The sequence below is a fragment of the Coenobita brevimanus genome, chromosome 13, assembly GCF_032717465.1.
Source record: "Coenobita brevimanus isolate Jiangsu-jjx chromosome 13, ASM3271746v2, whole genome shotgun sequence".
Taxonomy (NCBI): domain Eukaryota; kingdom Metazoa; phylum Arthropoda; class Malacostraca; order Decapoda; family Coenobitidae; genus Coenobita; species Coenobita brevimanus.
In genome coordinates, this window is record NC_136966.1 from 43,938,645 (window position 1) to 43,955,903 (window position 17,259).

The 17,259-nt window shown below is 42.8% G+C and overlaps 1 pseudogene; it reads right to left on the minus strand.

Moving 5' to 3' along the window:
- Positions 1-11,183: 11,183 nt before the first annotated feature.
- LOC145415643 (hemocyanin subunit pseudogene) lies at positions 11,184-16,011 on the minus strand (annotated as a pseudogene).
- Between the last annotated feature and the right edge of the window lie 1,248 nt (positions 16,012-17,259).

Sequence of the window (17,259 nt, forward strand, 5' to 3'; positions counted from 1 at the left end):
AGCGCGGTGGCCTTACGCTGAGAATTGTCTTTTCTCATTTTACGAATATTTCGGTCAATGCCGGAAGATTCTGCTATAATTAAAAGACTGAGAGCTCGGAGGTGTAAGCAAGCCTTCAATACTGAGGGTCATTTATGGAATACCTGTAATAATTGCATGTGATCAGCCTGCATCCCACATCACAGTGTTATCAGCAACAATGCAATAAAGTTACACGTTATCACATGCCTGTGAAATGAACGTCGAGATATGGATCTCGTCCAGACTTTCAGCCTCTCGGTTTAAATAATAGGAACCTGTGTGTGTGTGTGTGTGTGTGTGTGTGTGTGTGTGTGTGTGTGTGTGCCGCCAAAGTGTTAACTCATTGTTGCGTACCTCTGCACGTCTATTGCACTCAGACGAACGTGACAGCTGGCAGGAAGAATTCTCGGCGAGATTAACAATTAGTCCACCAACTCTAACGTAAAGGACACACACGCAATCCACTTACAGTTTAAGGGGGCCGGTTCTCCCCATTCCCGGGAGGTCATGATTTGATTTACACCGAGTCTCTCTGTTATTCCATCAGCCACATTTATGCCTTGGCCTTTCCCGTCTCGCATGCCACAGAACAGACTGCGGTGTTGGCGAGATGTGGAGGCAGAATGCGGTGTTGATGTTGGTGGGATGCAATGGTTGAGTTGCTCGAATGTGGCAGTAGTGTTGGTGGAATGTGGTGGTGATGCTGGTGGAACACAGTAGTGGCGGTGTTGACAGAATGTGGAGGTGGTAGTGGTGGTGGTAAATGTAGGTGTTGGTGGAATGTGGTGGAAGTGTAGGTAGAAAATGGTGGTGATAAATTGTGGTGGCGGTGTTGGTGGCATGTGGTGGTAATGGTGGTAGAATGTGGTGTTGGTGTTGGCAGAATACTGTGTTGGCAGAATGTGTTGGTGTGTTGTTAACATGTGGTGGTGGTGTTGATAGATTCTGGTGGTGATGCTGGTAGAATGTAGTGGTGGTAGTGTTGGTAGAATGTGGTAGTGGCGGTGTTGGTGGAATGTGGTGGTTGTGGTGTTGGTAGAATGTGGTGGTGGTGATGTTGGTAGAATGTGGTGGTGGTGATGTTGGTAGAATGTGGTGGTGGTGATGTTGGTAGAATATGGTGGTGGTGGTATTGGTAGGATGTGGTGGTGGTGGTATTGGTAGGATGTGGTGGTGGTGGTATTGGTAGGATGTGGTGGTGGTAGTGTTGGTGGAATGTGGTTGGTGATGGTGTTGGTAGTGTGTGGTGGTGGTGGGATTTTTTTTTTTTTTTTTTTTTTTGTGTCAGACTCTGGGCATAGGCTTCACAGTTTGCTATCAAGGCCCAGCAGTCCTCCTACATTCCATACACCTGCACATGTCACCACTTCGGCGCTAACACCCACCGTCCACATTGAATACATGCTAGGGCTGTCTCATACTGGACTGGTGTCCTGGTATTAGAGGGGGTATTTTTACGACATGTCGGCGGGTCTTCTGGTAGATAGGTAAAGCCCGATTTAATGAAATTCAAATCCTTAAACTATTCCCTGCCCCAGCGGGGATTTGAACCTGGGTCCTTTGGGACTGCAGGCCACCTCTCTACCGACTGATCCGTTGGTGGCGGTGTTGTTGGATGTGGTGTTGGTGTTGTTGGATGTGGTGTTGGTGTTGGTAGAATGTGGTGTTGGTGTTGGTAGAATGTTCTGGTAGCGCTGGTAGAATATTTTGGTGGTGTTGGTGTAATGTTTTCATGGTGTTGGTAGGATGACGTGGTGATAGTGGTTGGATGTGGTGATGGTGATGATGTTGGTTGAATGTGGTGGTGGTGATGTTGGGAGAATGTGGTCGTGGTGTTGGCAGAATGTGATGTTGGTGTTGTTAGAATGTGGTGAGGTGTTGGGAGAATGCCAGCGTGGTGTTGGTGTTGGTAGAATGCGGTGGTGGTGTTGGCAGGATCTGGTGGTGGTGTTGGTACAATGTGGTGATGGTGATGACACTAATGGTAGAATGTGGTGATGATGTTGGTGGATTGTGGTGATGATGTTGGTGGATTGTGGTAGCGGTGTTGGGAGAATGTGGTGGTAGTGTTGGTAGAATGTTGTGGTGGTGTTGGTAAAACGTGATGCTGGTAAATTATGGTGGTCGTGTTGGTAGACTGGTAGGGGTTGGTGTTGGTAGAATGTGGACCATCTGTAAATTCTGTCTTGTAGCCAGTTTGTGGGTGTAGGTGGAAGAATATCATCCCTTTGAATAGAATGACGTATTGTTTTTACACCTGCTACGTCCAGATGGTATTGCCGATATTACAGAACTTGGATACGACCTCTACTAGTAAAGAGGCTACTGATGGCTATATGTTACTCTCATATAAAGGTCTCTTCCAAGGTATATAAAATCGTCCGGAAATGTGAAGTACAAAACATAAAACATCACAGTACTCTCGAGGTCATCCCAGTCAGCTGTACGATCTTTGAATACTTGCTATCTCCAGACGATTTTATCAGAGCAGGATAGATTTTCCAACCTCGGGGTTAGTAGCCTTCAAACATCGATTCAATTCAAGGCCTTTCCTGGGATGAATCAGATCCCCCAAATGCAGCAAGAATGAAAAGATAAACGACTTTACTGTACTTAGGACTTTCACTATTCTCTTTTAACTTTACCTTAAATTGCCATATCTCCATCCAAGAATTGTAGCAAGAGATAAACATAAATTTAATGTTAATCACGATGGACTGCTATGGGAAGGATGTAGAGTCGTAGCATCATTTTTCTTCTGCTACAGAGCTACGTGAAATAAGCTGGAAAAAGGACAAAAATCTGGGTCAAGTTAAGATACAAAAGGGTATAGTGAAGGGGCCAATGAAGGCTAAATCTAACCCTTCAGTTCTAAAGGTCCCTCCCAATCTCAGTAACAGCAAGAATAAAATATAAAACGTCATCGTAGTGGATGGGGTTACTTGTCAATAGATAATGTAGGATGCAGAAGAGTATCATTATTATCATCTGTTTGTTTTCATCTGATATAACTGGGCCACTACCACAATTTGAGTACTAACTTGCGGCTGCATGAAATTAAATGAGGCTAAGTTATGAGGCCGTTATGAGTTCCCCGTTTTTGTATGCAAAATCTACCGTCCAATTTAAGTTGGCCGTCAACTGAACTTAAAGGAGTTACAGATTTATGTCAGATTAGAACAAATGCGTTATAATTTCTCCATTACTGTGTCGTTTTTTACTTCCAGACAGTTACTGTACCAACTGAAGGGGTTGGTGAGGGCTTTATGTAATTTAGCAACCCTGAGTTCAAGTGCGATTTCTGATGTCAAATATCGTGAACTCGAGACCAGTGTAGTTTAGCACAGGTTATTAAAAAAAAAAAAAAAAAAAAAAAAAGATATGTCAAGTGCAAGAAAAGCAAAGGATGATATGGAAACATACATACAAAATTAACTTATTATGACAAATAAATACCAAGACAAATTAACTTATTATACAACTAGAAAATCAAAGAAAATGACATGGGGCTGAACCTATTAAAGTAAACCGCTGTGGTGGACTCGAGTAAAAAATAAAGTGGAACTAACAAGAGACAAAATAAGAAAATAAACTGATTAATTACCGGGTGCATAGCTAAGTGGGGCTAATTCGTCACTGAACCACCCAGGCCGAGTCCAGCCCAAGTAACCTCTGACGAGGTGGTGTCCCGTCCCGATTGGGTGGAAGTGGTGCACACTGATTGGCCCACACCTGCCAGCTTCATTATGGCGCCAAAATCTGCCGGCAGACTAAATCACCGGCACCAGCTATCGTCGCTAGCCACGAGCAGTGGGGGGTAACAGCAACCTCTCAAGTACAAAAATGTGTCTCCTAAGGTAAATTAAATCGTCTGGAGATAGCTGGAACGCACGCGCGCACACACACACACACACACACACACACACACACACACACACACACACACACACACACACCATCGCAATGAAAACGTTAGCAACGGCTTAGCGGAAAATGTTTTAAATAACATGGTACCGTACATATCACCAAGTTGCATGTGCAGTATAAATAAATCTGTAATATTAATAGTGTTAACAGATTTCACCAAGTGTGCTCTTGATAGCTCTCGCTCTCTCGTACTGTTCCTTTCCTTGTTTTCTGGGCTCTTCCTTACCCCATCCTTAGGTGGGAATAAAAGTAAGGATAATGACCAACATCAAATTTGTAAAAAGTTCTCGAAGCTCGGGTAACGGTGGATGTGAAAATGAGCGGAACATAGCTAGTCATCTCGGAATGTTTGGTGTTCCTGATTCGTATGACGCACTTCCAAGTCATTACAGTGATGTCTAATGCATATTGATGTATTAATCACGTCTGATGACGCAAATTGTGTCGCAATATACTCATGACACTGGAAGATGTATTTCTGTGGCATAGTTTACTTTTGATACTCCTAGTATTACTCTTAATCTATGAAAATGAAGGGTGTAATAAATGAGTAACCACATAGTTGAGGGGCCACATGTTTGTATCAGGCCTCCATGCAGCAGCTGCAGTGTATGATTCGCGTTTCGAGACAATGTTGGGCGCTGCATCCGGGTAGACGAGCTGCTTAAAGGGACCACGCACCACACTTATATCATTAGCCATTCCCATAAGCCGACGTCCTGATACAATTTAATCATTGCAATACATGGGGGCATGGGGTCTCAGTGGTAGAGTGCCTGACTCGAGACCGATGAGTCGAGAGTTCGCGCCGCGCCCTGGTAAGCTACCTTGCCGGGAGAGGTAGCGCTCTCCTGTCACCTAGCTGGTTGTAGCAGCCGAAGCTCAGTGGGTTAGAGCGCTCTGACAGGAGGGTCGGAGGTTTGAGTCCACCCGAAGGTTATTGTTAGACTTCATGAAGGGCATCCGGTCATAAAGTGCTACACATTCAAAGGAAAAATTAATAAATATATAAATAAAAACTTAGTCATCTACCCAGGGGCAGTGCCTTAACCCTTACCGGAAAAAGAGGACGCGGAGTAAAAAAAAAAAAAAAAAAAAAAAGATATCTGTGAGGAACAACTCTTCCGCATACGCCAGACTATTTTATCCAGCTAAAGGGAAAGAACGTGCTGAGGTATTATATTCTTGTCAAAAACAACCAACTAGTTATGCTGCGGTGGAATAATCCGAGCATTTATAACTGCGACACTTCAACACTTCATTAAAATGGCTATGAATCATGACTATCAAGCAACAAAGACGAAACAATGTTATGATTAGGCAACAGGCATGGGATATGAGCCACTGGCAACTCTTCCATTCACATTGAGAATGGTTAATCAGGGCTACCACCTGCTACACACATTGAGAGCTGTTTCTAAACTCTTCGTCCCTAGTTCTCAGAATGTATGGTGCTTACAAGCCTCGAGACCTTCTTGGTGAGAGTTAACATACGCTTCAAAGACTTCGTCAGAATACATTTCTCAACGCATCTGTAACCATATGTTTCAACACATCTTAAAAGAAGCAATATAAATGGTGAAGCTAAATCTGAAGAACGCTGGAGGAAACTTCTGAAGGCCTAGGAAAAGAATCCCAGAACCAATCTTATTCCTGCTCCAAAGGATGTTACAAGATTACGCCCGCCTATAATGAGATTACGTCCCCCTACGGCGTCTCGGAGCTGCCCTAACTTTGCAGAGTCGCGCAGATAGAGGGGCGCTGACGATGGCACCTCCCTACCAACATGGAAATCTCTACTCAGCACTGTTTCAATGGGGTAATTGGTTGATTTGTGCTGCTTCTTTCTTCCCTGAGAGTGTGCTTCTTTCTTCGCCATGAATGATGTCGTGGTTGTGGGGGAAGTGGTGGTGGTGATGGCGCTGTTGGTATAATGTGGAGGTGTTGGTAGAATCTAGTAGTGGCAGGGTTGTCAGAATGTGGTGGTGGCGGCAGTAATAGTAGAATTATGGTGATGGTAATGGTGGCGAGGCCGAAGTGGTGTTACAATGTGGTGGTGTTGGTATTGGTAGAATGTTGTTGCAGTCGCAGTTTTTGAATAAGGTGGAGGGGTTAGTAGTGGTGGTGGTGGCAGTGGTGTTACGGTATGGTGGTAAAGGTGACAGTGTTGGCAGAATGTATTAGAATGTGGTGGTGATGGTAGCGCTGGTTGAATGTGGTGGTGGTGTAAGAATGTGTTAGCAAAATTATTGTTAAAATGTGTGTGTGTGTGTGTGTGTTTGTGTGTGTGTGTGTGTGTGTGTGTGTGTGTGTGTGTGTGTGTGTGTGTGTGTGGTGATAGAATGATGTGATGTATGTTATGACGGAATGTGATGTGATGTGATGTGATTTTAGTGAGTGTGTGAGAGAGAGAGAGAGAGAGAGAGAGAGAGAGAGAGAGAGAGAGAGAGAGAGAGAGAGAGAGAGAGAGAGAGAGAGAGAGAGAGAGAGAGAGAGAGAGAGAGAGAGAGAGAGAGGAAAGAACCAAATATACAACGATACCGGTAAGTACAATAGCTAACTAAAATCAAGATATGTCTAACCCAGCTACCTGAAAACAGTGTGTGTGAGACCACATTGCCTCTTGCTCCATAAAATACACAAATATGTAAGGTAATTGATATTGATATTATATAACTAAAATATACATACTGAAATCTCATAAGCAATGCAAGTATAATCTGAGTTCCAATAGAATAATAGTTACGTACTGTCAGTTTCTTTGACAGTTTCAGCGGTAATATGGCTAAAGTTATTAAATACGGGGATCATATTCCGTGTGTGTGTGTGTGTGTGTGTGTGTGTGTGTGTGTGTGTGTGTGTGTGTGTGTGTGTGTGTGTGTGTGTGTTCACATATGAATAGATAGTTAGACAGATAGATAGATAGGCAGGTAGACAGATACACACATATACAGTCTTCCCCATTGGAATGTATCTGGTCTCTTCTTGTTCCACAGTTTGGAAGATGTCTTTATAGAATGTTTCTATTTCTTCATTTGTGCTCTGAGAAGTGGGTGCATATAGCTGTAGTACTTTCAAGGTGTATCTTTTGTACAGTCTGAGTACAATCCATACTAGTCTGTCAGACACACCGCTAATTTTAACAAAGTTTTCTGCAAGATGTCTATTAATTAGAAATCCTTCACCACTAACTCTTTCATTCGGTCTTCTCTGTAGTAAAATAGGTGGTTGCTGTCTTAGAGCTGATTTTTTTTCTGTACATCCTCTCAGACTTATTTTGTTCCAAACTTCAGTCATTAAGGTATCAAGCTTGCAATCTTCGGCCAGACTTCTTACAGTGCACGTGTGGATCTTCATGGATTTCAGTTTGCTTAAAATCTCGGTCTCTGATTTACTGAGACAGTGTCTACTCACCTTTGGTGGCACAGTGCCCGAAAGCACAGAAGGCAGTATGGTTTAACAGACGATGATCCAACAAGAACGCCTGAAAAATCATTCACCAGTAGAATTCATGCATGTTTTGGGGGATTGTGACTAATATTCTCACTTCTCTGCCACATAGTTTGTGGTGAAATGTTTTTTTTGTGACACTTTATTAAGTATATTCGGTGGAGCCCTTCATGCTGATAGAGGGATGGTCTGGACCGTCTAAGGCAATACCTCACACTCACACACACACACACACACACACACACACACACACACACACACACACACACACACACACACACACACACACACACACACACACACACACACACACACACACACACACACACCTATATCAATATCTATATATCTATCTATATCTATCTATCTATTTATCTATCTATGTAGATAGATAGATATAGACATAGATATATACAGTATATATATTCTTACATGACCTTACCGTCAGCACTGTGGGATGGCATCTCCTGTCACACCTCAAGATAAGACTTACCGTACCAATGGATCCCCGATACCTGTCTTGAAAGTAACTACAGTAGGCAATGCACCCCAAAGGATCTTTTATCAGTGCAGTCCGGTGACGACTCTTAAAACATCTACTCTTGCTATTTCCAGACGATTTTAATCAGCTTAGCGAGACTTCTGAAACTCAAGCAAAAAGGCAACAATACCAACTGCCTCAACGATACGTCACTGCTGCAGTCTGTCACAAGGTGAACCTCCCATTCCCTGACCAAATCACTGGGGCTTGGAGGTACCTAAAGCCTGTCGTATCGGTCATCTTCTATCCCCAGAACAGCGCACCGGGGCTTAGTGGTACCTGGAGTCTGTCGTAGTTGCAGTTTCCCATTCTCTGACCCAGTACAGGGATGTGGAGGTGCCATAAGTCTATCGTAAGGATGATATTCCATTTAAATTTCCTTAGACCTTCGTCTACTCATATTTCCAAACATTTTTTTTTTCTTCATTTCCCCTCAAGAGCATTTTACTCAGAGCTGGTATATCCAAGTTTCCTTTAATAAAACACTTAACCTATCACACACTGCTTCTCATCATCATTACATCCCTTACGTTGGTTACAATCGTTTTTCTCGCAACCAGGGAATAGATTATGGTTGAGTCCCTTGGCTATGTGTCCAGCAAGGCAATCATGGCAATTTTGGTGCCACTCTAGCCATATTGCAATTCTAGTTTACCAAGTTGTTGCTGTTGTTGTTGTTGTTCAATCTTGGTCGATTTGACTGAGTAGACCCGTTGGCTGTAGGTAAGCTACTGCCTCAAGGGAATTGTTCCAGCAGTTCCTTACACCGTTGGTGTTGTGTCTAAGTTTTAGTGTGGCGTGTGCTGTGCAGTGCTCTGTTGTGAGTGTCATGTTGTGAGGGCCTGTTCTACAATCAAGGCACGTATCATTTGTGATTCCACCCAACACGAGTCTAAGCTCGTATTTGAGGAGGGCTGGGTGTAATCCTGATCTAAGCCTAACTAGGTGAACTCGATCATCGTTGCTTAATGATTCCTCTGATGAGTGAATGTCAGGAGGGAGGGCTTAAATACTGTAGTATTCTGATTAAGGTGTTGTATTGACTTGCGCATGAAATGATAATTATTCTTTATTGCTAGCGATGGAGAGTCTGAAGGTGGAGGGTTGCAGAGGGTTTGGTAATGGCTGTATGGCGATTCTTTTATGTACCTAGTTGTGTTACACGGGTGTCACTTAACGACAGGGTCGATGTGTGTTGGCACAGGGTGACGTGTAGAACTGTGTGTCTCTCATATCAAGATATTCTCTAACAGGGAGGACTTTAGTTTCAGAGTGTAAGTGAGCTGTGGGAGTGGGTTTGGTGCAGCCAGTGGCTGTGCATAAATCATTGTTCTGTATGCTCTGCAAGTTGTTGTTGTGAGCATTAGATAGCATGGGGGCATAGTCTTGGAGGCATAGGATATCACTGTTCTGAAATATTGGTTGCAGGGTAGGGAAAGTGTTTCTTTTTGTTACCCACAGTTTGTCCCTGTAGTTGCATTGAGTGTATTGAGTTTGGGGTGCACGACTCGTTATGTCTTGTACGTGGTCCTTGAAGGTGAGTCCGGTGTCATGTTACTTCCAGAGTCTTAGTGATGGGTGTGTGTATGACACAGGTATACATTGATAATTGCAATGTTAGAGAGTTTCTTTGTTCGTGACTGTCGGTGGTGAAAAGTGTGGAGGTGAATTGGTTTGGGGCGACTGTCAGTGTGTTGTCCTTGGTCCAAGTCGAATGTATGTAGAGATAGTTCTGTTGAAGTGTGAAGGCTGTGTTTGCATAGTGTTGTGTGGTTGTTATGTTAATGCCACAGGCATATGAGACAATGTTTGTGGGTGGCTGGGAGGTTGGAATATCATGCTTATAGAGGTTGAAAAGTGTGGATGAAAAAACGGAGCCCTTTCGATCTCCGTTAGGGAAATTTCGTGTTCATGACGAATTGTCTATGAGTGTAACATGTACTTGTGTATCAGATACATAGTTAGAGTTTGGTATTATTCTCTATGTTTCTGTTGTAGATCTTTGTGGCTTCTCTCCGTCAGGGGATGGCATAAAAGGTTTTACCGATGTCTGTTCTTGTAAGAAGTATACGTTGTGTGAGACAAGCGGAATGGCTGCCGTCAGATGTATGCTGTTTGAGGTTGGTTAGCAAGGGGTTTATGGAGTCTAGTGTTCTATAAACGCGTTGTGAGATAGCAAGAGGATCATGAAGTGTAACTTTGTTAAAAGTTAGGTATTCATTTACCTAGGATGGCATGCTTGTGTTACGGATCTGCATGAAGATGGGCGAGTTGGGTCAGTGTTTGGGTCCGTTTAATAACGGTGATGATAGTTCTATATTTCCAGATATGGAGAATGGTACAATGACTGCAAGAGTCATTGGTGATACTTGTGAGGACCTGGATCCTGTGTGGTTCTAAATCTTTCAGATGCGGCCCTATGATTGTAGAGTACTTTGTTTTCTTGATAACGTTACGTGTCAGTTCTTGAGCGAAGGGGATTGTGCTGTGGTCGAGTGGAAAGAACAGGCTATGTCGAGAACATTATTTTTTCCAGATAGAGTGTATTTTGGTGTAAGGTGAATTATGTTTGGGCAGTGGTTTACGAGCATGTTTGCTTGTTCTTTGTAGGAAGGGATGTGTTGGGAGTTAGAAGTGACTGCGGCGTGCGTCTTGGAAGTGCATGTTTGTGATTTAGTGATACTGTTAAATATTATGTAGAATCGAGAGGGTCTGTGGAGTGACCGAGTGTTGTTGCAAAGGCCCAGTGAAAGTAACCGAGTGTTGTTGCAAAGGCCCAGTGAAAATGTTGATCATCTGTCGTCCCCCAGCCACTCAGATAAATGAATGTATACCACCAGTGATGAGCCACTTCTCCAACTTCATTCTCAGTTTATAATTTCCTGTATAACCAGCTTTTTTTTTTTTTTTTCACCAGCTATTTCCATCATATCATTACACACTCAGATCTGCTTTGTATTACCTCATACAGTAGATCTCAACAGTTCTTAGATTTATTTTAATGCTCAATTAAAAAGGTGTGTTTGACTGGTGGAACGTTAACACAAGGAATCAATAGTTCATTTTTAACTGAACTGAAAAAAAAAAAAAGTTATAAAATAAGATATTCAGATCATGTCTCAGATAATCGTTGGACATTATTTTGTCTCTGGAAAAGAGTTTCCACAATTTTATCTGGAATGGTAAGGAAATTAAGTATCTTTTGTCTGAATAAGAAGTCATTTATTAAAAGACTTCAGCACCATTACTGGTTATGGAGATGCACACCATGGTGGTACACCTTGACAACGGTTTTAGCAAAGTTGCTGAGCTCATCAAAGATTCGTCTGTCGTCAACGTGGCGATCAAGTGGGAAGCCGTGGGGACGGTTATCTGGGAACTGTCCTTTGTAGCCATAGTGGTTGAACTTGGTGTTTTCGTGAAGGTTATCCACTGCAGCGTCAGCATTTCCATCAGTAACGACAGCCACCAAGACGAATTCCATTCCTTGGGAGTTACCCTTGGGAATGAGGAACCTATTGGGCAGACCGAGAGCACTCTCGAATTCCTCGAGGTGGAGTTCACTGCCACCGGCGAGGGCGGCGTCAGCCTTATCAATCAGGGACTTGAAGCTGGGCACGTCAGGAACAGTCACGGCTGACTCCTTAGATGAGCGAGTAAGGTGGTTGACACCTGGTTCCACTGCGGAAGAGAAGAATGGGGAGTGGTTATTCTGAAGTTCATGTGAAATTCAGAGTGAATAAATGCAACATCAACTCCACAGATTAGTTTCTAAATTCTGGATAGTATTCGAAATGCAATATTTCTTTTATAAACAGTTTCATCTTAGCCATACTGATAATTACTACTACTACTACTACTACTACGACTACTACTACTACTACTACTACTACTACTACCACCATAATTGTTATTATTACTGTTTACTATTATTATTATTATTATTATTATTACTATTATAGCCATTAGTACTATTATTTTTTTTCTTAATAATATGGTTATGATTCTCTTTATATGAACAGGTCTCTCTACTTTGAAAACAACACTGAGTTAACTTACACATCACCCAATATTTGTCGAGTTCAACGGCATTCCAGAAGCCATCATCTATGTCAAAGATAATTCCATTGTTATCTCTGTAGGGATAAGCAAAGAGACGCACTGTGCCGAGAACTGGCTTCCCTTTGTTGTTGGTAACATCAATTTTGAAGGAGAAGTCCTTGTGGTTAAGACGTGGGATGTAGGTGGAGATGTCAACATCATCAATTTCCGTCGTGTCATCAACAGCGTTAAGAAGACTGTACTCAAAGTCCTCAAAGTATGTCTCCAGTGGACCCTCGATGCCAATGCTGTCAACTGAAACATCAGTAAATTCGATATCACTCTTGGCGTAAGGCGGAAGGCTGTGCTTATGTTCCTTAAAGATGTTATCCATGTACTTGTGAAGACGGAAGAAAGTCGGATCACGAGTGGCCGTCTCGAAGTGTTCCAGGACACCGGGAGGAAGATCATACTTCCCATGTGGGTCTCCCTGGTGTCCCAACATTACGTGGGCAGTGTTGTGGAGGGCACCGTAGTACTCGGGGTTGGGGCTGTACATGGACGACTCAATGACGTCACCAAGAACTTCGATACCATGAGCATTATTAATGTCTATTAGAGATCCATCCTTCTTTACGATGTAACCATGGGCAATAGCATCACGGATGCGACTTTCCATAACCAACATGTCGCGAACTCGGGCCACACCGTCCACATCTTGAAAACGGATGTTGTCAGGGCGGGAGGGGAAGCTGCCACCATACTTGTACTGACTGTGAGGAGCAAAACCTTCATAAATGACATCACCCCAGTGCAGTTCCTCAACGGGAGCCAAGTAATTTGAGAGGCGCTCAGCATCGAAGCGGACAGTGAGCTGGTGGTGGACCCAGAAGAAGCTCTCACCCTTGCGGTCCAGATGCCAGTTCTCACGTTCGTCGATCCACCAGAAGGGGAGCTCCAAGTGCCAGAACACGTGATGAGTGTTCATGCCAATGTCCTCTCCGAAGTAGGCCACACGCTGTTCAGGGTTCTTCTTGCTTCCAGTGAATTTGGACTCAATCCTTGCAGGTGTCTGTGTCATCTTGGCCTTGTAAGCCTCCTGAATGACTTCGCTGTTGGTGAACATGTGGGGAGTAACTTCGTACAGAGGAGGCAGGACGACGTGATGGGTCAATTCAGAGTGAATAACAGCTGCGTACACGGCGTAAACAAACTGTCCCTCATTCATGCGCTTGCGGAAGAAAGCAGCATTGCCGATGAATGTTTCCCAGTCACTTGCATATTCCATGACGTCATAGAGCATGAGTGCCTCTTCCCTCTGGCGAGGATTGAACAGAGAGAACCAGTGCTTCTGCTCCAGGAGATTGTGATCTTCCAGCTCCGCCACCAGCTTTCGAGCGGACTCTCCACCATCATCATAATGAGCATTGGGGCCCACAGGGTTCCATGAATCCTCGAGTTCCTTAATGTGAGGGTCACGAACTTCCTCATAGACTTTGAAGAGCAGATAGTTGACATCATGTTGCATCTGAGCCAGAGATGCACCTGCGAATAACAGTGCAATGATGTACAGCAAGAAATCTGACAAACATATTTCTTATTCTGTATTATACATGTTAAATCTGCATGTTTTCAAGAAGCTACAAATTCTTGATATATACTGCGTAAACTACACAACCTGAGGTTCTTAGGATGAAACCCTACAATTATGGTTTGGAATGGAATAGTGGGTTAGGACGAGTAATCTACACTTGTGTTGAGGAATTCCTACTTATGTTCCAAGAACAAACTACTGGATCAAGCTCTTCACTGCAAAGATGTGATTTTTGTTAATTCTGATTATCAGTGGACGATTTTATTCAGCTAAGGAGCAACTTCGAATTACTGAGGATAATTTAATGGCCCCTGCATTACACGGGGGTTTCCTGTAAGTTGGACAAATTTTTTAATAGAAGTATAAAATAAATAATCGGCAACTCTACGCTGTTGCAACACTCCATCTGACCAAGCATATAACCTCCCCCACATCTCCCTGCACACCTAACCAAGCGCATAACGGGTCTCACCCCCCCCTCCCGAATTACACAGATATTTAAACTTAATATAATCAGTGATATGGAATAAGGAAGTGTGAAAAAAAAAAACACGACAATATCACTACCACCACCATCATCATCATCATCATCATCATCAGAACCACCACCACCATCACAATTACCACCACCATCACCATTATCATTACCACCACCGCCACCATCAACGTCACTACCACCACCACCATCACCATCATCACCACCACCACCACCACCGTCATCACTACCACAACCATCATCATCACCAGCACCACCACCATCATCACTGCCACCACCACCATCATCATCACCACCACCACCACTACCACCACCATCATCATCACCAGCACCACTACCACCATCATCACTACCCCCACCACCATCGTCATCACTACTACCTTTTGCAGCCCTCCACTTCCCTGCACACCTAACCATGCGCATAGCGGCCCTCACCTGCCCTCCCCCTCTGTATAACACGACACTGCAGGTCGCACTGAAATCTCAGAGAAAACTTCTTTATTTTTTACGTTTTCATTATTAAAAAAAACTACTTAAGACACAGCATTCCACCTATGAAAGGATACCAGTTCACTATAAGACACATAACTGTGAAATTTCATGAGTAGTAAGTACTTTCCGATTTTTGGCTTGAGATTACTTGCTCAGGTCTCGTTGATATCTCTGAGAAATAATTTTTTTAATAATAAAAAAAAAATACTTATGATACACATTCTAACTATAAAAAGGCACCACTTCACTATAAGACACATAACTACGTGAAAGTTCATTACTCTTAGTTAATACTTTCTGAGATTTACTCCGGACTGAATCAAAACTCAGTTTATTTTTTATCGAGGTGGAGTAGGTTGGTGATGACTGGCTGAATGCTTCATGGCTGATTAACATTGTTGTATTTCAGACAATTACTAGGTTCGATTCACATTACCGGTAATTATTTGAAATACAAAGATGTTATTCGGACATGTTGCATACATCCAGTCATCATCAACCTGTAAAGTGCATCTTCGCTTCGAGGAAAAAAAAAACAAAAAAAACTGAGTAGTGATTCTAGATAATGAGTCTAAGTAATGATTCTAGGGAGTGCATCTAGGGATCGACTCTAGGCAATGCTGATATAAAGCGTAATGAATCTACTGACTGAAACTAGGGAGTTAATCTAGGCAATGAATCTGGGAGTGAATATTATGTGTGAATATAGGATGTGGATCTAGGAAGTGAATCTGGGGATTGAATTTTAGGCAGTGAATCTTGATAATGATTCTAGGGAATGAATCTAGACACTGAATCTAAGCTATGAATGTAGGCAGTGATTCTAGGCAGTGAATCTAGGTTAACTGTTGTTGATCAACCTGTCTGTCTAGTCATGCAGACCCATAAACCTCAGGCAAGCAACCGCCCCTGCAGGGTCATCCCGTGCAGTGAACCTATGTTCTTCTGCGGTACACATCACCTCACCACAGTGAGCCGCTGTGAATAGTGTGGGGGTTTGGTTCCAGGATGGACACCGCATTTGCGTCTCTACTCAGTGAACAGGACACCATAGCAAGTTCCACTTCACTCGGCTTTTTTAGTTATATGGTTACTAACCAGCGTTGTAAATGGTGTCCTGGATTATAGGAAACCATTTGTTTGCCACTCAGTTTGGGGCCACCTTAAGTGGAAAACAGTGAATCTATGTAGGCAACTAGGTAGTTAATCTAAGTGATGAATCTAGGCAATGAATCTAATGACATGAAAACTTCTTGCTTAGGTTAAGGTACTGTAGTTTTGAATCAGCTAGGTTAGGTTAGGTTAGGTTAGGTTAGATTGGGTTAGGATGACGTAGGCGCAGCTAGGGTAGGTTAGGCTAGGTCAAGTTTGATGATAATGATGATGCAACTCACCATGTGCCAGCACTGCGGCCGAAGCCAAGAGAGCACACACCAAGAGGACCTTCATGTTGGCGAGGTGCCCAGCCACACACACCCTCCACCTTATATACCCACACCACGAAGCTCACCTTTCACCCCAATACTGATAACATACACTTGGGTCTCGTTTTCTGCCATCCTTCTCTACCGACAACACCCACTTGATATGGTGGCCGGCGGCGAGGAAACTTGTCCCTTTACACAATGAATTTTTTGAAAAGTTCAGTTATGGTATCACCAAACTATTTCATTCAGTGATTTTACTGACTCCTTCACTGCGATGATATCTGTTTCATTTCATTCAGATTACCACCAAACAATTTTTATTTTCAACGATTCCTTTCATCTTCAGTAAGGATGGAGATGATTTAGACTATACTTACCGTAACCCCTCTATTTGAAAAAGCCAGTAATACGATTAGTTTAATTATCTGGAAATAGCAACAGCGGAATAAAATATACATAATCGGACTAAAGGGAGAAAATATCTTCCAGAGTTCTGGCGCTTACTTTTGGAAAAGTTCAAGCATCCGAGACATGACTGTCCAGCCAACACTTTGGTTATGTATCGTCAGTTTTATATATTTTTCAGACAAATTAGGGAATGTAAGTGATTCCCCTGATTGTACTTAACTATGCTACATCAAATTACTGTTGCCTGTTATATCTTCAAGATCAGGAAAAAGAAACTCTTGCACTTAATGTCTCGAAAACTTTTCTTCATCTTGTAGTGTTAACAACCTTCTACAACATACATGGTCAACTCTGGAACAGCCTTTCTCAGTCTGTCTCCTCCGCTGCTTAAGTGCTTCGGGTCTTTCGACTACGGCTCGACACTTTTTTTTTTTTTTTTTTCATTAAAAAAATAATGTGTCGAGGTATCTGGAAATGAATGTTCCTTGATTTTCGTTCTCTCTGGTTTTATTTTCCTTAGAAGTGGCGATTTTTAAGTGCCTCGAACCTTCTTTAAGCACAGAAATCATTATCATCATCTCTAGTATTTTAAGCCAATTTTCATCACAAGACGATTTTTTTCTTGCCACAACCAGGTGATACCAGGTGATTTTTTTTTTTTTTTTTGCCACGACAACACGATTTTTAATTGCCACCACCAGACGATTATTTTGCCACCACCAGACGATTTTTTCTTGCCACCACTAGACGATTTTTTCTTCTTGCCGCCACCAGACGACTTTTTTTCGCTACGATCAGATGATTTTTTTTTTTTTTCTCGAAGACTCTTCATACTGATGGGGTTCACTGTCAGATGTCTAAA